The sequence below is a fragment of the Hibiscus syriacus genome, unplaced genomic scaffold (genome assembly GCF_006381635.1).
Source record: "Hibiscus syriacus cultivar Baekdansim isolate YM2019G1 unplaced genomic scaffold, ASM638163v2 tig00110174_pilon, whole genome shotgun sequence".
Taxonomy (NCBI): Eukaryota; Viridiplantae; Streptophyta; class Magnoliopsida; order Malvales; family Malvaceae; genus Hibiscus; species Hibiscus syriacus.
Genome location: NW_024062612.1, coordinates 985317 through 1007672, shown reverse-complemented (window position 1 = coordinate 1007672; position 22356 = coordinate 985317). Strand labels below are relative to the sequence as shown.

General features: G+C 34.7%; 1 pseudogene; it reads right to left on the bottom strand.

Moving 5' to 3' along the window:
* Positions 1-296: 296 nt before the first annotated feature.
* Positions 297-22010, bottom strand: LOC120216876 (annotated as a pseudogene).
* Positions 22011-22356: the final 346 nt, after the last annotated feature.

Genomic DNA, 22356 nt, shown 5'->3' with positions numbered 1-22356 from the left:
TCAACTTAGTGGTAAAAATATCAATAGATCTAATAATGTAAATTCTAATCTTTGTAACTATTGGGGTCTAGATTAAGCTATTTTTTTTGTTGTAAATAGGGGTTTTTACTCCCTCTTGGGATGTTGGTTGAACCTTATTCTTGGATAATAAAATCTTACTTATCCAAAAAAAAATATATCTTGCACTAAATATATTGTGATTGCTATTCTTATACAGCATATGCGATCATTATATAAAATAATATATATATATATTGATTTTTCCTCGTTATATTATCACAATAGCTCAGGTGAAGACTCTAATAAGCCTAATCAAAGACGGCACTCATTTTCCACAGTTGAATCCATGGCAAACCGAGAGGACAATGATGAGGATCAAGGCAACCAGTATTCCTAGAACAATCAGTTTGATTTTCATGTTTTGTAGCCACATTTTTCTTCGGATTTTCGTCCCAGTATTCCGGAAGTCTTGAGCCTGCAAATAATCATTTCAGGAACTCGTAAACATCAAAATCGTGCAGCTGCAAATGAGTCATGTTAAAAACATGCCAAGTTTAGCAGCTCTCTTGAATGCTCAACTAACATTTAATGCTACTAAAGCATTTCCATAATTTCTCATGTTTTTCTTTGGTCAAATAAGAAATTGAAGATTAATCTCATCTCGCAGATAAGTCCATATGTTGCAGAGTACTCCAAAGCCTAACCTCAACTCCCACATGTCAATTGAAATGCATACTTCCTTGAAATTACTGAACGATTAAATTTGTGCGGATATCTAACCGATACATTAAATAAAGTCACGGACCTGTTGATGAAGATTCTCAGTCTTATCCACAAGCAGCTCTATCTTTTCCCCTCTATCTAACACCTGTAGGAAGGAAATTTAGTAAATATTACCAAAGGCATCTTTCTGGTATGTTGGTTAATTGCCTAAATTGTTATCATAATTAACATGGGAGCATTGCAATTTGCCAGAAGTACTTCAGGATGGCAACAACAACCAAATGCCTACCAGAAAATGTGAACTTTGAAAAACCAACTAGATAGTTCCGCACTGACAGTGTACTTATTTGCATTTGGCAAAACAAGCAAATAATTGGAAGTACTTGAAATTTTGGATCCCACAAATTTCATGAAGGCCCTTAAGATTTAAAAGAGGAAGTACCATAAAAATTAAAGGATTATCATAAGATCTAATTAACATGATTAAATCCATCTTTCACTATGTCTACATGCTAAAGATCAGCTTAAGAGCACCACAACAGATCATACAATCTACTCTAGTGTTATTCCATCCATTCGGATTGAACTACGATTAACTTTGAAACGATCAGAATCTTAAAATAGTAATTAAACCAAAGGATTTAATTTCACTAATTTTAAAATTAAAAGGTTTTAAAAATAAGTAAACCAGAAAAATTGGGAGTCAAGACTCAAGACTTAATTTCATTAAATTTAAAACTGGGGCAAGGGCATAATTGCAATGGTTTGAAAACTATTAGTGGCCTAAAATGTAGTTAAATCATTGAAGTTGGGGACCCACCTCCAACGTACATCCATCTCTACAAATAGCTAATGTCGTAACCGGTTTTCGTCTGGGCACGAATTTTTTACTTGGCGGGAAAAATAATATGGATAAAAAATAATTAAAAAAAATGGTTTGAGAGTCGCCATCGGCCTTTTGGGTCAGGTAGGTCGAATACCTAAAAATTACCTTTTAAAAGAGTTTTTTAAGAAAACATCAGTTAAAAGATAAACTGATATGCGTTTAACCAAAAATTCTTTCTTTTTAGAAATAAAAAGGGATTCGTAGTCGGTTATGTTTAGGGAAGGATTAGCACCCCTACAACGCCCAAAATTGGTACTTATTAATTATAAATTGTCTCTATTATTGAAAATTTAAAAATTTAAAAATATATTTAATTCATAATTCTGTTATTTCAAATAATTTTAAGAAAATATATTAATATATATAAATAAGATATTTACTTATTTAGAAATATCAGAAAATGACTTCTAGGTGTCTTAAGACAGCTCTTTTCTTTGATATTAAAAAATAAATAAATAATTAAAACATTTTTCTAATAATAATAAATATATATAACTTATAAAAATAGGATATTTATTTATTTAAGAATATCAGAAAATGGACATCCAGTTGTTTTAAGACTGCAATTTCTTAATATTTAATAAATAAATAAATAAAAAATATGATATAAAAATGATAATAAAGTGATCGGCTGGTGATCAGAAGTGGCGTGTGAGCCTATGCACCGATAAGGGTGACCAGATAAAACTACTAACATTTGATCCATTTCCAATCCAAAGACCAAGGTAACTTTTTTCTTCTGACATGGTAATTTATAACTCACATTAAATGAATCAAACAATGAGGGGCCCACCATCATACCAAAACCAACGACAATCAATGTGCAAAAGGGGAAGAGAATACTAATTCGAAATATTAAAGTTATTTAAAACATTATTAAAATATAAAATATCAAAATTAAAAATACTAACTCTAAATATCATGTAATAAAGCATAGTGTAATTTAATTCATAATAATTTATACGGGATTAAAATAATAATTAATAAAATCTAAAGGAATAAATAATTATATATTTACCATAATATATATATATATATATACGAGATAAGACTAAAATGTATAAAAATAAAACTCTAAGACCGAATTAAAAAAAAAGAAATTGATTTCAATGACCAAAATGGAATGTTACAAAATTCGGATGGTTGCGGGTTTGGTTATTCCATATGAGAAATTACAGAAACACCCTCATCAAAACGGCGTCGTTTTGGTGAGGATATAAATACCCTATTATAGTCGGCCCTTCAGGCCAAATCCTCATTTCTCTCTTTCTCGGTTTCTCTCTAAAACAGAGAGAAGCATTTTTCTCTGGCTTCTCTCTAGGTTCCCTCACCGGAGGGAATCCGGTCGCCAGCCGGCAGCCACACGCCGCCGTTAGCTCCGCCGCCGGCCACCGTCTCCGGTGGCCGGATTTTACAAAAACACCCCCAAATTACAGCTTATATTTTCCTTTATCTAGATCTAAAGTGAGTTTTGCTAAAAATCCTCTAGATTTTCGTAAATCTAAACAAAACCGTAGGTATTACCTTCGGTTTTCACGGTGAAACTGACGAGCAAGGTAAGGTTTCTTCTCTTTTCTCAGTTGGTTGTTGATTGTGCTTCGTGGTCGTTATCTCCTACTCCCTTTTTTCTGTTGTTCTCTTTCTCTGTATCTTGGTTATCTTCCTCTCCCTCCTCTTTGTTTGCAAGTGAGCCAAGGCTTTATAGCTTTGATGAGGCTCTCATTGGACCGGTCCCAAAGGGATTTCTCGGTGAGTCACCGAACTATGTGGTGACTCACCCCTAGAGCAGCAACGTGGGTGGCCATCTGGGTTTTCTGGAGCCTTCGACGAGGGTAGCAGCGTGGAGGCATGGCATCTGGCAGTGGAGGTATAGATGTGGGGCGGCTGGAATGCTCTTAGAGGCGGTGACGGCCGCGTGGCCCTAGGGTGATGATACCCTAGGGTTTGTTGCTGGGATCATCTAGACCGTTGGATCTAAGTTAGATCCAACGGCTGATAAGGGGAGGCGGCTGGAAGCTTAGATGAAAACCCTAGTTGGGTTTTAGGGTTTTTGGTGGGTTTGGGCAATCTGTTTGGGCCAGTCACTGTTGGGTTTGTAATAGTAATTGGGTTAGGTCTGATTTGGGCCTGTAATGTAATAATAATAATAATAGTAATAAATAAATATAATAATAAAAATAAAAAAAATCAAATGGAAAAAAACTAGTGTCTTCAGCTGCCCCTCTTTGCTCATTCTTGTGTTAACGAGAATAGGGCAAAGATGAAAAGACAATAAGTTTTTTTTCATTTGACTTCACCCTTGGAAATGTTGAACACGTTCTTCTTTGGGATTAGTTTTTCTCATTATGAACTTTTCCACTAGGGATGACAATTCGTCTTTTTCTGTGATGTGATTTAGCAAAAAGTTGAAGAAATTCTTCTCATTATGAACTTATTCTCCTTCTTCAGATGAGTTCTTGTCATTATGAACTCTCTCTGGAAATGTTGATGTTGATCTATCTCCTTTTGTGATAGCGTCATGCAAAAGGTTGAACAAGTTCTTCTCATTATGAACTTCTTCTTTCTCTTTAGATGTATTCTTCTCATTATGAACTTCTTTTGTAAATTGATGCTGATCTATCTCCTTTTGCGATAGAGTCAAACAAAAGGTTGAACAAATTCTTCTCTTTCAGATGAGTTCTTCTCATTATGAACTTCTTCTGAAAATGTTGATCTTCAAAAGAGGGGTTCTTCTTTCATTCAATTCCATAAGATATGAATCAAGGCAAGGTTGAACAAGTTCTTCTCATTATGAATTTCTTCTTCCTCTTCAGATGAGTTCTTCTCATTATGAACTCCACCTGGAAATAGCTCTGCTGCTCTATCTCTTTTTGGAAATGGAGTCAAGCAAAAGGTTGAACAAGTTCTTCTCATTATGAACTTCTTATTCCTTCTTCAGATGGGTTCTTCTCATTATGAACTCTTCTAGAAATGTTAATCCATCGAATGATGAATTCGAGAAAAAGGTTAAACAAGTTCTTCTCATTATGAACTTCTTCTTCCTCTTTAGATGAGTTCTTCTCATTATGAACTCTACCTGGAAATGTTTTAAGCAAAAAACATTATGTACTGCAGGTCTTATGGATGACTCGAAGACTTTGAAAACATCAAAAATCTCTCGAAGGCTTTTTGGAAACATCATGCACTGTAGGACTGACAGATGACCCTAAGGCTTTGAAAACATCAAAAAGCTCCCGAAGGCTTTTTGGAAACATCATGCACTGTAGGACTTACAGATGACCCTAAGGCTTTGGAAATATCAAAAAGCTCCCGAAGGCTTTTTAGAAACATCATGCACTGTAGGACTTACAGATGACACTGAGGCTTTGAAAACATCAAAAAGCTCACGAAGGCTTTTTGGAAACATCATGCACTACAGGACTTACAGATGTGGGAAGTAGTTTACTAAGTAAAAAAACTAAGGAAATCTTTTCTTACTTTTCAACAATTTCATTTTTAGAAAAGATTGAATGAGAAACTATAAAAATCGTTTTCTCATTATTTTTCAAAAATAACATGTTGATTGGGTAACATGCCCCAATCTCAAGATAAAGCTGTTGGAAATAGTTTACTAAGTAAAAAAACTAAGGAAATTGTTTTCTTACTTTTCAACAATTTCATTTTAGAAAAGATAAAATGAGAAACTATGGAAATCGTTTTCTCAATTTTTTTTTGAAATAACATGTTGATTGGGTAACATGCCCCAATCTCAAGATAATGCTCATTTTTGTGGATTACGTCCATCTATTCTTCAGATGTTTGCGTGATTCTTGTATTTGTGGTTTTGAATACATTCTTCTTGTCAGGTATTTTTCCATGAGTCTTCTTGTTCTTCCGAAGATCTGTAAAACTTCATGTTTGAATGCACTCAGATGTATCAATGTAATGCATTGTTTATTGTGTAAATGATATTCTTATGAATGCATGAATGTTGATGCAATCTTCATTTGACTTCAAAGTGGTGAACTTAGTCTTCTTTCACTTCATCATTTATTGCCAGGGTTACCTCTGGATATCAGTGTAGAAACTTATGCTATCAAGCTTGCATTTCTGCAGAATCATCTGATCAACTTGTATCTTTGTTGTATTCTTTGCTTCATTTAAGTCTCAGAAGAAATGTTTCATTTGTGGAACTCTTGCTGTAATCAGAACTATGACTTTGATGCCAAATTTTGTCTTGGATAAAACCAGCTTTCTTTGTCGGGACTTGTGTAGAAATTCAATAAAGCTTTCATCTTTGAAAAGAGAATCTATCATCTTTAAAAAGAGAATCTATCATCTTTGAAAAGAGTGTAGATGTATATATGCCTGACTCAGCAAGGATTAATCAGGAGAGTAAAGTCTGTTCTGATTTGACTCTTGAAACACATCACAAGGAGGATTTATCCTAATTCCTTTCATGTCCCCACATATAATCAGATCTCAAATAAGACAACTTGGACCATATCATGTCGAGATGCTTAACAACAACCTGTCATTCAACCTTAGTTGGCTCCACTAGTTTCTTGTTGTTAAAATTTCAGCTTCCCTTCTGTGGAAAGAAATATTCATCATATCTCACTTCTAATCTTGGGGTTGAAGAAGACAAACTTCATCTTGGATTAATAAATGGAAACCATATGATCACAACATTGGTTTAGCATCAGAAGAACTGGTTCATAAAACATTTGACAACACATTCATCATCTCATGTGGATTCTGCTTGGATTGCTGGTCAAGAAAACTCTTTGCACAGTGTTTAAAGCTTTTGTATGATGTCACAAGACCACTTGAGAACAAAACTCAATGGGGATTCAAGTGTGATGTTGGTATGACTAAAAAGTTGGTCAAATTCACAAAATGTGCTGGTGTCGAATTGAATAGGAGACAACAATGGATCTTGACATCATCTCGGGCAAGGGCAAGTGTAATACTGATCACGTTTTCTTCTGTAATGAGCATTGTAGAAAGTAGAAACACTTCGGCTATATGATCCATGTACAGAAAGATATCCGTGGAATTCTTGCTGCTGGGGATGAAATGCACATGATAAAATCAAAATAAATGAAAACTCAGTTCAACCTGGCTGGCAATGATAACCCCAGTAACAACGGGAATAATAGTAATGTAAGTGAGTCGAGTCTCCTTTTTCAATGTCATCGATTAAGCAAAAACTATTGTGAAAAACAGCTTCGTAATCCCAACAGTATGGTTGAAACTAACTGTCAGGAATCTCAAAGAAATATTTCTAATCATCACCGACACACAGAATGCAAAATTCAAGGCTGAGATCTTGAGGAACTGAACCCTGGATCAAGTAGTCTGCCTGGGGACCATCTTTATCCATGCAATCATGATGTAGTTTATCGAAGAACACACTGTCATGTGACACATGGTTTAAGAAGATTGAGTATTTGAAACCATACTTGCTGAGTAGATATTTGTTCAACAACATGATCATAATATAACTGCCTGATGAACGAAGCAATTATGTATAGTCAGCTCGACTATCACTGTTTCACCATTTTCATTCTTCATACCTTTCTGTCTCATTAGAAATATTTGTTCAAAGCAGTAATCTTGACACAGGATGATATGGGCCTTCAACATGCCCCAACATTTTCTAATATGAACGTTCAAAATACCTCAGCATTCCTGATTCTGATTGAAATGGGCTTTTCAGCATGCCCTAACATTTGTTTCTTGTTAATCTGAGCCTTCAAAATACCCCACATGGATCTGTCTGAAGTAACCTTTAAAATGCCCCAACATTTACTGATACAGATTCTAAAAGTGTGCTCAACATTACTTCTTGTTGAGATGAGCCTTCAAAAATGCCCAAATATTCATACTGACGGGAGCCTTCAAAATGCCCCAATATTCTATTTTTGGTTAAAATGGGCCCTCAAGATGTCCCTCTAAATCTGTCTGAATTGGGCTTTCGAGATGCCTCAATATTCTGCTTCTGATTCACTCTCAATGTATGTTTGACTGGAATATCATGATCCTCATGAGGTTCAATTTTGACAATGCACTGTTATGGGTACTTGTGGCTTTATTCATGCCCCAAATCTGTTTATCTTGAATACTCTCATTCTAGTGTCACTGAACAGTAGTGTTGTCAAGTAACTGGAGGAATTCTCTTCTTGTTGTCACAGAATTAAGAAGTACTCAATCATTCTGACAAAAACGTCTGAGATATGTGTCTTCTGAATGAGGTGGCCATTTTCTGGATCTGGAGGGATTTAGTCGGACAGAGCGGTATAAATCGGTTGGTAATCCATTACAGGCTGACACATTGGCTTATCATCTTTCATTGAAGGCTATCTCTGAAATATACTTTTAAGTGGTAGAGAAGCCAATTTTGGTGAACAGTAATCTGATGCAATAGCAAGACTACATATACAGTGGTACAGGCTCATCAAAAATCCACACCCATGCAACATGTTAATTCTGATAACAACTCATCTGATTATAAAGCGATCTTTCAGGATGATTTCACATATATTGATAGTTCTTTCTGATACCGAGGAAATCCTGAATTCTGATTCTGATGAGGAGAATAAACTGTTATACTTGACAAAAATAGGATATTCAGAGGCTAAGGCTTCAATAACCATGGAGAGATGTGGTCTGAATTCATCAATTACAGAGTTGACAGATTTCATATATGTTGCTCAAATGGCTAAGGCTGCTGACGCACTTCTTCTGGTAGAAGATAGAAAGCCATTATGCAATGATCCCAATTATAGGAAAAGGTGAAACTCGGGCAATGATTTGTGGAAAATGAAGCAGATGAAGCTTGAAAAGAAGCTTCCTAATGACGACGATCATGCAGTTCATCTTCCAAATCCAATGATTAGTTTTGAGGTTCTTACTGAAACAGATCAGATAACTCAAAAGAACACTTCCAGAAGATGCTATTAGGCCTCCTTATTTCTACTATGAGAAAGGAGCACTTGCTCCAGTTGGTACTTGGACCGAAATGTCACAGTACTGATGTAGAGCCAGAATTTGTAGATTCGAAGTATTTTCATGCTGCTGCACGGAAAAGGGGCTATATTCATAATCTGCCAATTGAGAATAAATTTCCTCTTATTCTACTTCCTCCACGCGCCATACATGATGTTTTTCCATTGACAAAAACTGGTAGCCTTCCTGGGCTTCAAGAACAAAAGTTGAACTGTTTACAAACATGTACAGGAAGTGCCAAATTGACAGAAAGGATCCGTAAGGCTTTTGAAGCTTATGACGATGAGTCACCTTCGAGTGTCCAAAAGTATGTTCTCGATGAATACCAAAAATGGAATCTGGTATGGGTTGGAAGGAATAAAGTTGTTCCACTTGAACCCGATGAGGTGGAAATACTTCTAGGTTTCTATGTCATGTCTCTTTTCTCTGAGATCAGTGATGCAGAGGTTGCCTTCTATTGTCTTGCAATACTTTTGAAAACATATGAGCAATAACTGAATAGTGATCAGTTGGAGCAATTGATGAGTAGATTTGGCGGATTCAATCTTGTTGTCGATGACATCCAGTGTAACAACCTTACCGGAAGAAATAAACATCATCAAGATGAACTAGAAGAATTTTGTTTGTGCATTTTCATGCAATGGTCACTACAGCGACTGTCCCTTTTGTTGCTCAAAGATATATCACACCCTCGTATGAAAGGTCTATAAGTGTAGAATATGTTCCAATGCCATAAGTTCTCAAATTCAAGTTCAGCAATCTTCTGAATGACATAATGGATATAATCTTGGCAAGGAAAATGATCATGTTAGGATTTTTAGAAGCTCGAATCGACAATCGGAACGGTTTGCAAAGAGGGGTCGGAACGGTTTTGTGTTTAGAGAGTAAGGAGATTGAAAGATAGAGAATTGCTCAGCGATTTATAGTGGTTCAACTTTCTCAATCAAAGTCTACGTCCACTACCTTAGCTCTTCACCAAGGATTTTCCAACAAATTCACTAATTTGTTCTTTCTTTTGAGGATAAAGAGTAACCTTACAAACTCCCTAGTTTTTCCGGGCTAAACTAGAACCTTTCCCTAGCTTTTACACGGGATTAGTTAGAACCTTTTCCCCTTTACAAAAGGATAAGAAATGTAAACAAGAAAACCTCTCTAAGGTAGGTGTTTACTCACAAGAACAAAATATATACAAGAGAAAGATGAAATAAGAATGAAAAACTCTTCTCTTGTGTTTGATTGCTTGGATAGTTGTTCTCTTACTTCTTCAAGTGTCCTTAGCTTGTATTTATAGCTTGGAATGTGTTTGAAGTCATATATAGCCGTTGGGGATGTTTTGGAGCCGTTTGGGAATGATTTTTCTGCAAAAATAGGCTACCCAGAATGGGGGGAATCGGTACCCCTTCATAGGGAATCGATACCCCTTTATAATATTCAAATATTATGACTGTTGGGCTGATGAACAGTGAGGGAATCGGTACCCCCTTGGGGGGAATTGGTTCCCTCCGAGCATACTGGAATTTCTCGGAGCCAAACCATTCAGGGGGAATCTATACCCCCTGGGGAATCTATTCCCGGGGAATCGATACCCCCTGGGGGGAATCTGTTCCCCCTAGGGGGAATCTGTACCCCCTGGGGGGGGAATCTGTTCCCCCTAGGCAATCTGATTTTTCTTGAAACCCTTTAAAAAGAAAATATTTTTGGCTCGATTAAGGCTCGAAATACTTTATAAAATTGTTTTAAAATAGTTTAAGTATAAAACACAATTTTACACTTTAGTAAGGATTAAAATGAACTTTGAAAGACTTGGAGTAATATTTTGATATTCGAATAATTACATCGAATATACTTAGAAAATATTTTGCAAAATCTTAAAATTCATTTAACTTAATTTGTTATGTCAAAACATCAAAATGTTTTCAACAATCTCCCCCTTTTTGATATAACAAAACATTTGAGTAATTTTAAGATTTTGAAATAAAGTTTGAAATTACTCCCCCTTACTTTAACACTTCTCCCCTTTAACACCTTAACACTTCTCCCCCTTTTTGTTAAATCAAAAAGAATCAAATCTTTGAAGTTCAAAATAACTTTGGAGAGTAAGTAGTAAATTTGACATTTTAAAAATCATTTGAAAAAATCAAAGCTCCCCCTCAATAAATGCATTCCAAATAAAATTTTGCTTTTAGGATCTTGACACTTAAACAAATTTGAATTTCAACAAAGAATAAAAAACATGTTAGTAGCATATGAAATTCAATATATCCAAGACTAAAATACTTTATGCAATACCAATTGTTGAAATTTTATATCAATACCAATTGTTAAAATTAAGTGCATATGCATAAAGTTTTCCAAAAATGTTATGCATTTGAAAATTTTGATATCAATTGTTAGAGAGATATCATTTTCATTTAAACCACATGCATAAACATTCAAATTTAGGTCAAAAATTTTAAAATTTGTAAAATCAAAGTATTTGAAAATTTGATATCAATTGTTAGAGAGATATCAATTGTATTAAAACAAATTTTGACCAAAATTTTATTATGATGAACTAAAAATTCTTAAAAATTAATATAACTTTAAAATGTTCATCATAATCATCTTTTCAACATACATGAGATTAAAACAATGATGCATAATCATTTAAAGACAAAACTCGTGCATGCTTAAAATCAAATGAGCAACCAAATAACCAAAATTAAAAGCATTAAGCTTAGAGGTTACCCATTCCTTTTTCATGTGTGGCTAGAGCATCTTGAATATTATCACTCTCATCACCATTGCTCCCACACACCTACAAGAGACATTTAAGTAGATTTTGGTATCCAAATTGCTTTGGATCCTTGGACGTTAGTTTCAATGCCCCTTATTCCTTTCGGAACCCATACTTGCATAATTTTAAAATGTTTTCCTTTCTTCAAAGGACAAGTATGTTCCAAATGACCATGATAATGACAATGTGAGCATATTGTCATTATTGAACTAAATGAATTATTTAAAATGATTTCTTTTTCTTTTGTTAAGCATTCAAGCTTAACTTTTAAATCAAAATTTTGTTTTTCAAAACTATCAATTTTTATTTTTGAAAGTTCTAAATCCTTTTTCAAAATTTCATTTTGGCTTTCAAAATTTATTTTTGTTTTCAAAAGAAAATCGTTTTCAATTTTAAATTTTGAAATCATTTTCTTATATTTGGAGTTCATGGTCTCAAACTCTGAATATAACCTATTAAAAGCATCTTGTAACTCATCAAACGTATATGAATTAAATTCATTTGAGTTAGAAGATACCTCGATCTCTTCATAAGCCATTAGAGACACCACCTTTCTTGGTTCTTCTTTCTTGTTTCCATGGATTTCCTCGAGCTTATTCCAAAGCTCCTTGGTACTTGAACATGAAGAAACCCCTTCATAGATTTCAGGACCAAATGCACAAAACAACATGTGCATGGCCTTGGCATTAAGTTGAGCTTTCTTCCGTTCTTTGTCACTCCGCTTCTTCTCCTTCTTCTTTGGAGAAGAGTAGCCATTCTCGATTATCTCCCATACATCAAGATCATTGTATTGGATGAATACCTTCATTAATTTCTTCCAATGATGATAGTTGACTCCATTGAAGTATGGAGGTTTGTCGGTTGGTAGGGAGTCTTCCATGTGGAATGAGCCGGAAGTAGAAGCCATCTTCTCGGTTGTGTAGGGAATTGGTAGAGCTTCTTCTAGGATCGTCTCAAGGTGGTTAAACCTTCTTAACGAGTTAGGCTCTGATGCCAATTGTTAGGATTTTCAGAAGCTCGAATCGACAACCGGAATGGTTTACAAAGAGGGGTCGGAATGGTTTTGTGTTTAGAGAGTAAGGAGATTGAAAGATAGAATTGTACAGCGATTTATAGTGGTTCGACTTTCTCAATCAAAGTCTATGTCTACTACCTTAGCTCTTCACCAAGGATTTTCCAACAAATTCACTAATTTGTTCTTTCTTTTGAGGATAAAGAGTAACCTTACAAACTCCCTAGTTTTTCCGGGCTAAACTAGAACATTTCCCTAGCTTTTACACGGGATTAGCTAGAACCTTTCCCCTTTACAAAAGGATAAGAAATGTAAACAAGAAAACCTCTCTAAGGTAGGTGTTTACAAGATTGAGCTCACAAGAACAAAATATATACAAGAGAAAGATGAAATAAGAATGAAAAACTCTTCTCTTGTGTTTGATTGCTTGGATAGTTGTTCTCTTACTTCTTCAAGTGTCCTTAGCTTGTATTTATAGCTCGGAATGTGTTTGAAGTCATATATAGCCGTTGGAGATGTTTTGGAGCCGTTTGGGAAAGATTTTTCTGAAAATATAGGCTACCCAGAATGGGGGGAAATCGGTACCCCTTCATAGGGAATCGATACCCCTTCATAATATTCAAATATTATGACTGTTGGGCTGATGAACAGTGAGGGAATCGGTACCCCCTTGGGGGGAATCGGTTCCCTCCGAGCATACTGGAATTTCTCGGAGCCAAACCATTCAGGGGGAATCTGTACCCCCTGGGGAATCTGTTCCCCCTGGGGGGAATCTGTACCCCTGGGGGGGAATCTGTTCCCCCTAGGCAATCTGATTTTTCTTGAAACCCTTTAAAAAGAAAATATTTTTGGCTCGATTAAGGCTCGAAATACTTTGTAAAATTGTTTTAAAATAGTTTAAGTATAAAACACAATTTTACACTTTAGTAAGGATTAAAATGAACTTTGAAAGACTTGGAGTAATATTTTGATATTCGAATAATTACATCGAATATACTTAGAAAATCTTTTGCAAAATCTTAAAATTCATTTAACTTAATTTGTTATATCGAAACATCAAAATGTTTTCAACAGATCAACATGGAAGAAGTAGCAATGATGTATCAAGACTTGAGTCAGCATCACGGTATAACCAGAGTGCAGATAGTGACTTGTTCATGGCTCTATGATGTAATCTTCTAGAGAACATGGATTGATGGCTGGGGAAAATAATTTGTCTGCTGATGCTTATCGACCTCAGCATGAGATAAACGATAATCTTTCTTGATGAGCTGCTAATAATGTCATAGGAGAGTGTCACAAGTTCAATTCTCCAGACTTTCTGGCTTCTTGGACCACTTGCCTTCAAAAATGTGAAGTGCTTCATTATTCTGGCCTCGTTCATTCTTTTTCTACAACAGAGGTAGAATAAGCAACAATTGCTTCAAGGACCTTCCTCATTTTGAGACTGTCCTGTTTGAAAATGTTTTTTTTTCTCCTTTCTTTATCGAAGAATGAAAGAATTTTCCAAAGTAATGCACATCTTAAGTTCACAATAGAATAAAATTATAAACAATGAGTTTAATGAATATCAAATAAATCAACTACAATTTTAAATCATTCAAAAATCATAGTCCTATAGCAAGTGTCAAAAATATTGATTGATTTAAGGTGTAGGATAGTTCTGGTAAAGTAAGGTCTCTCAGGTTAATTCAGCATATATGTCTCTTTGGGCTTCCATTAACTTGAAGAAATGGTTGTTATGCTTATCTTGTAGAGATACTTCTTGATTCCAGAATATTAGGAACGTCTTTGGGATGTGCGTTGCTTCATTAAGAGCTTAAGGCCGTCTCTTATGTCATTGTTGCACCATTCAATATTCGAGCCACCTTTTCAGGTTTTCAACTCGAATCCTCCTTTGGTTCTAAGATGTTATTTAAAAATTTACATCTTGAACCCCCTTTTTATCATTTTTCATATCATGCATTAAAGATTTTAAAAACCAATTTTTGCAAATAAAAATTAATCTTGAGAGACTGAATGAATTCTAAAGATATTCTCTTTTACTTAGAAATCCATGTATGATTAAAATGAACTTTTCAGGTACGTAACGTAGGCCATGGCTTATGGTTACAAAAGAAAGGGATAAAAAGGCCCAAATAAGTGTTTAAGGGTAATCAAACCAAGGATCAATTCATTCTGATGCCATCAATCTTGCCTTGCTTAACTTGGACCTGCTTTGTTGGGGATTTTTCCATCATCTGGATCCCTCTAGACTGCCAAATTTTGGATTCATTTCCATTTTCTCATATCTTCAGCATTTATTGCTCTTCTTGTTTGTACTTGATCAACCTTGTAACTTGAGGCTCAATAAGTCACCCATCTTGATTCAATTTTCCTTTTTCTTTTTTTTTTCCCTTTTTTCCTTTTTTTTACCTAATGAGTATAGGACTTCAATTGCTTCGAGCACCTCCTTTTCCTCTTGCATTTTGGAAATTTTCCATTATTCTTGATTGGATTGATATTCAAGCACTTTATATTTAACATACCTTGTAGTTCAAAACTTTTCTTGACTTCATGGAAACTTGTCTTCGTAATAAAACTGTATTGACAATCTTTATTCTTGTGAGCCAATATCCTTTACCTTGCCCCCCCAATGTGGAGGGTGATACTTGGTTAGGGTTGAATCAGAAGAAAAATCATTCAGGCTCAAGTGGGGACAACAAAGGATATACATATATATATTTAAAAGGATAAATGAAACAACGTCGGTCGTCATCTCATACACAGAAACCTTTGTAAAAAGAGGTATCTCCAGGGGGATGAATATTCAAGATTAACTTTATTTACATGAAAACAATGTAATTAATGCATGATATATTTATTTCAATCAATCACCTCTTCTTTGAGTATGTCCCAATCACTTGAAATCATCTTCGATAAGTTGGTCCATGATGCCTCATCTCATCTCTTCTTGCAGGAAAATTCACGGATAACTGAAAGTTTGGTTCTTTTGAGGTTTTTTTTTATGATGGCATTGTATTTGGAAGGTCAAATGTGTGACTTTTGAGGTCATATATATGGTGGAAGGGGTAATATCATAAACCAACCAACTCTATCCGAGAAGGTAAACATCTAGAGTTGGTGTCTCAAAAACAGGTAGAGACATTTCTTCAGAGTCTTAGATAAATGTACGGTCAAAATTTGGTTTTAGTAAGGATCAAGTAATTGGCATTGGATGTAAGGTATAATTTTATCACTTGCCAAAGATATATAATTCTTGAAAAATTAAAAGAATATTTAATCTACTTGATACTCAATAATCTCAAGATTAAAAATTGATTCCTTGCTCATAACCATAATAGCAACACACATTTATTTATTGCACAAAAGCAGAGAAAAGAAACAAAAAACAAGTTCAAACAAGATGCTGAAAATAGAAAGTACTACAGTGGTAGATAACACTTACACTTGTTTATGCATTATTACTCCTCTAATGTTGGGTGTGTACTTAGCCCAGGATTTTTATCCTTATTTGCCCCCCATTTCTTGATCATTTCTTGTGTCAAGACTCACTTGTCGACGAGCATCTCTATTTCCTTTAACAGTGACCAACAATTCCCTGTTGAATGTTCAGATACCCCCAAGTAAAAATTACAGAAGCTATTTTGATCATAGCAATGGGCATAAGGCTTTGTTGACACCTTCACCAATCTTGGTGTAATATATTGACCTTTAACCAAATGAGGGTACAAGTCTGAGATAGATTCTTGAAACACCTTCAGAGTTTTTCTCGCTCGCGAGGCTATCACATTCTTTGATCGTTCTGAACGACTGAATGCTCTCATGTTATCGAGGGGGTTTTGGGTGCTCATTTCAGCTATAATTGGGGTAGTGTTCACCAAACTCCTTAGATTACCCCTTGGGACCAAATCTTGAATCTGTCTTGAATTACCATGCTCTCTAATAGGTTCTTGATCATCAGACACTATCACATCGAACTCATCATTATCATTCAGAACCTTATTCACAGCCTTCACAACGGGATCCTTTAAGGGTTTCTCTCCATGGAGTACAACATTTATCATGTCCATCAGTTTTGTCATTTGCTCTTTTGAATCATTATGGGATTTTTTTTAATTGATCAATCATCTCTTGTTGAGTCTTGATAAGTTGCCCTTGTAGTTTCTCAATTCTACCAACCCTTGCTAAAATCTCATTCATGGTTCTTATCCTTATTTAGGAAGACCAAGTTAGCTCCACTTTGATTTCAGAAATTCTGTCATGGAATCCTCCACGAATTACTCTCATGTTTTCATGTTTAAATGTATGTAAAATAGTTTAAAACCAAATGTAATTATGTAAAAATGAAAATGTAAATACAAACGTAAAAAATGCAAATTTAAATGCAAATGTAAATATGTGAATGTAACGATAAAAATGCAAATTGTATAGTACAAAAGCAAATATAAAAGTATAAATGCACAATGAAAAATGAAAAGATGAAAAATGCAAATGCATGTATGAAAAGGTGTTTACTCAAGAGTGATCATCTTAGAACAGATTTCATTGAACATAAAAGTTTCGGTACATCAAACAAAACTTTACATATAATGATATCTTTCACTCCTAACTTCTCCAAAGCCCAGTTAGTTTCCATTCATGCTCAAAAAGTTGAGTCTTCAGTCTGCTTCATCTCCTTGTAAAATTAGCTAAATCTATCACTTAAGAACCATATTATTTGTCTGGACTGCAATTTCTTCCATGACATTCTCTTTCATCTTCTGTGTCATTTCTCGGAGTTGCTCATTTTCCCTTGTAAGAGAACCTTTTTGTCCAAGAAGTTCTTGAACAAGAACTTCATATATTTTGCAGTTCTTTTTCAGCTTGGTGACCCCTGTGATCCACTCTTCTGGGGTGTTTCCTATGCCAACATTTCGAAAGGCTTGATTGATCTTCTGGAAATCTTCATGCATGGCTTCCATTTTTGTGCTCAATTTCTTGTTTTGATCCTTTAAACAACATGCTTGAGCTTCATAAAAACCTCCTCTATTCTGCGTGTCCCGACTGATACTCTTACTGTAGACTACTTTTGGTTTCAATCTGACAGGATCTTTGTGGAGTACTTTTGGTATTAATATAACAGGATCTCTGTGTGCATTGCTTGCTTCTATCCTCAGAGTTTCCTCAGGATGTCTTTCCTTGGCCGCATTATATTTTGTTTGATCATAAAACTTTTTGTCCATTTATGATTTCTTTCCAATTTGATGAACAGTCTTTCAAGTAAACACCTTTTGGTTATGTCATGATCATGCAATTCAAACAAAACAAATTCATGCAAACAGGTTAGAGTAATGTAAAATAAAAATGAGAAAGGAAAAAAATAAACTGGTTAGTACCAATTAATAAAAAGAGGAAAAAATCATATCTATCATGGTATATAAATCCTAACCTCATGTTTTCTAGTTCCATGCTTTGTTTGGAAAAATTAACCTAACCACATGATTACCAATTCACATGCATTTATTCAAAAAAAAATCAATAAAAAACAAAAGTTAGAACTTATTTCTCCTTTGTGTACACCTATTTTGGACAAAATTTTGGCATGGTTTCAGATCGGGAGAGTTTCTAGGATTTATTATATGCAAAGTTTCAGTTCTATGAGTAAAGGTATCGAACTGTCCTTGTTGATGCCCCCTTGGGCTGCCAACCCTCAATCCTAGTCCAGTACAGACTTTAAATGGATCGAGTTCAATTCGAGGGGACACATTTCTCTATGCCTGACACGGAAAATTAATTCTCACGAAGACGTCGCTTTCACTCCCACTTAAAAAGGGACAATCTTGATTAGAAAGCTTATGTTATGCAATGCAAGTGTTGTGTGTGAGGAGAAATGTTCAAACCTTTGACAAACAAATAAATAAAATTTAATACTTGAAAATAAAATAATATACATATATGAAAATAATAAGTATATATAAAAATTTTGAAAAGAAAGAATTATAAATTAAATATATGAATTTTTTTCTAATTAATAGAGACAATTTATAATTGATTTCAAAGCATGACCAGTCCCCAGCGGAGTCGCCAAGCTGTCGTAACTGGTTTTCGTCCGGGCACGAATTTTTTACTTGGCGGGAAAAATAATGTGGATAAAAAATAATTAAAAAAAATGGTTTGGGAGTCGCCATCGGCCTTTTGGGTCAAGTAGGTCGAATACCTAAAAATTACCTTTAAAAGAGTTTTTTAAGAAAACATCAGTTAAAAGATAAACTGATATGCGTTTAACCAAAAATTCATTCTTTTTAGAAATAAAATGGGATTCGTGGTCGGTTACGTTTAGGGAAGGATTAGCACCCCTACAACGCCCAAAATTGGTACTTATTAATTATAAATTGTCTCTATTATTGGAAATTTAAAAATTCAAAAATATATTTAATTCATAATTCTGTTATTTCAAATAATTTTAAGAAAATATTTTAATATATATAAATAAGATATTTACTTATTTAGAAATATCAGAAAATGACTTCTAGGTGCCTTAAGACAGCTCTTTTCTTTGATATTAAAAAATAAATAAATAATTAAAACATTTTTCTAATAATAATAAATATATATAACTTATACAAATAGGATATTTATTTATTTAAGAATATCAAAAAATGGACATCCAGTTGTTTTAAGACTGCCATTTCTTAATATTTAATAAATAAATAAATAAATAAATAATATGATATAAAAATGATAATAAAGTGATCGGCTGGTGATCAGAAGTAGCGTGTGAGCCTATGCACCGACAAGGGTGACCAGATAAAATTACCAACATTGGATCCATTTCCAATCCAAAGACCAAGGTAACTTTTTTCTTCTAACATGGTAATTTATAACTCACATTAAATGAATCAAACAATGAGGGGCCCACCATCATACCAAAACCAATGGCAATCAATGTGCAAAAGGGGAAGACAATACTAATTCGAAATATTAAAGTTATTTAAAACATTATTAAAATATAAAATATCAAAATTAAAAATAAAAATAAAAAATAAAAAATACTAATTCTAAATATCATGTAATATAAGCATAGTGTAATATAAGCATAGTGTAATTTAATTCATAATAATTTATAAGGGATTAAAATAATAAATAATAAAATCTAAAGGAATAAATAATATATATTTACCATGATATATATATATACGAGATAGGACTAAAATGTATAAAAATAAAATTATAAGACCGAATTAAAAAAAAAGAAATTGATTTCAATGACCAAAATGGAATGTTACAAAACTCGGATGGTTGCGGGTATGGTTATTCCATATGAGAAATTACAGAAACACCCTCATCAAAACGGCATCGTTTTGGTGAGAATATAAATACCCTATTATAACCGACCCTTCGGGCCAAATCCTCATTTCTCTCTTTCTCGGTTTCTCTCTAAAACAGAGAGAAGCATTTTTCTCTGGCTTCTCTCTAGGTTCCCTCACCGGAGGGAATCCGGTCGCCAACCGGCAGCCACACGCCGCTGTTAGCTCCGCCGCCGGCCACCGTCTCCGGTGGCCGGATTTTACAAAAACACCCCTAAATTCAGCTTATATTTTCCTTTATCTAGATCTAAAGTGAGTTTAGCTAAAAATCCTCTAGATTTCCGTAAATCTAAACAAAATCGTAGGTATTACCTTCGGTTTTCACGGTGAAACTGACGAGCAGGGTAAGTTTTCTTCTCTTTTCTCAGTTGGTTGTTGATTGTGCTTCGTGGCCGTTCTCTCCTCCTCCCTTTTTTTTGTTGTTCTCTTTCTCTGTATCTTGGTTATCTTCCTCTCCCTCCTCTTTGTTTGCAGGTGAGCCAAGGCTTCATAGCTTTGATGAGGCTCTCATTGGACCGGTCCCAAAGGGATTTCTCGGTGAGTCACCGAACTATGTGGTGACTCACCCCTAGAGCAGTAACGTGGGTGGTCATCTGGGTCTTTTGGAGCCTTCGACGAGGGTAGCAGCGTGGAGGCATGGCATCTGGCAGTGGAGGTGTAGACGTGGGGCGGCTGGAATGCTCTTGGAGGCGGCGACGACCACGTGGTCCTAGGGAGATGATACCCTAGGATTTTGATACCCTATGGTTTTGATACCCTAGGGTTTGTTGTTGGGATCATCTAGATCATTGGATCTAAGTTAGATCCAACGACTGACAAGGGGAGGCGGCTGGAAGCTTAGATGGAAACCTTAGTTGGGTTTTAGGGTTTCTAGTGGGTTTGGGCCATCTGTTCAGGCCAGTCACTGTTGGGTCTGTAATAGTAATTGGGTTAGGTCTGATTTGGGCCTGTAATGTAATAATAATAATAGTAATAAATAAATATAATAAAAAAAATAAAAAAAATCAAATGGAAAAAAACTAGTGTCAGCTAACATAACAATAGAAGCATAGAAATTAAGCAGCAATCAAAACATATATACCTTTTCTATGTTCTCCATCATTACACCAATGACTTCAGATACTTGGGCTTTGACCTTAGAAAGCTTGCTTATTTCTTCAGGATGCTCAACACAGTACTGCATATGTTCTTTTAATTTTGGCCTGCAGTTAATCGAACGTTACATATGCCACAATAATAAGAAAAAAGATACCCCCTCTGATTCTTATTTTTATGAATAGTCAGAGAAAGATACCCAAATTCCTTGTTCAGGCTGTTGGCAGGAGCTGTAGCAGCCTTTCCACTTCCATATTTTGACACAAAATCATCCTTGACACGCTCAATAAATACAATAGGTACATGCCTTCCAGCCGACTCATCACAAAATGCTGCAATATAGGAAATATCAGCAAATCCACCAGCAACATAAGAAAAGGTGCAGTCAATGAGAATGAATATACAGTGAAAGAATGCCGCCTCCCCTTTTCCATCTCACCATTAATGTGGAATGTGGATTGCAGGGATGATATCAATAACAATATCAATATACTTTCACAATACACACACCACACTTGCACATGAGTCAACAAGTTAATATTGCACGATCCTAGCATTCTACATAAAAGGCAAATAATGGTAAAACTTCAAGATAATAATAAACCCTCATTTACTACGCAATTAATTTGAGTAGTTTCAAATGCTATATGCACAGCATAATAACCATAGTTAATTGAAGTTAAAAAAAAATACAGCAATAAAGCAAAATGATCGTATTTCCCTACATTTCTGCCAAGAAAATTTCTCATAAATAATAGGACAAACCAAATCAAAACTTTTCCTCTAGGTCGTGAATCCCATTTCTTTTCTAGCCAAAAAATTATACTCTATAAGATAAGGGAAATAGAGGAAAACCCCAAAATGTTCTCTTTCATTTTGCCTTTCCAATCATTTCCTAAATACCCAAACTCTAAAAACGAAGAACCCAAAATTTAAATTTCTTGAACAAGAACAAAAAATAGAACTTAAATGTAGCCATTGTCAACAAGGTAATTGAAGGTGTGGCCATCACAGTTGTAAGTGAACTTCTTGTTGGAAGAAGGAAGCTTTTGGAGGCATTGAAAGGCTATGGAGTTGAAATTCCCGCTGAATTCAGTGTACTCTGCTAATATAACTTCCCCACGTGATACTAAAGCATAGATCAACGATTTCTGCACCATTTTCTTTCGGATTTTGAGCTCCAAGGAGAATAAATCAAACAGAGGTATTGGATTTCAGAGGCTCTCTCTTGCTCTTTCTATTGCTACCTTCGAAACTACACGGAGACCACCAAACTATAGTCATTAATTAATCTTGCTATTGAACTATTTTTTATCTCATTTCGACCATCAAACTTTTTAATTAGTTCAATTAGACCACCGTACCGTTAATAGATTTGGTAATGCGTCCGTTAATAAAAGTAGCATAATTATATATTTGGTCCTTAATATTTACATATTCTATCAATTTAGTCACTATTTTAATTCAACTAAATAAATTTAACTATTCATTTAGAACATAATACATGATTGGAAGGTTTTATTTA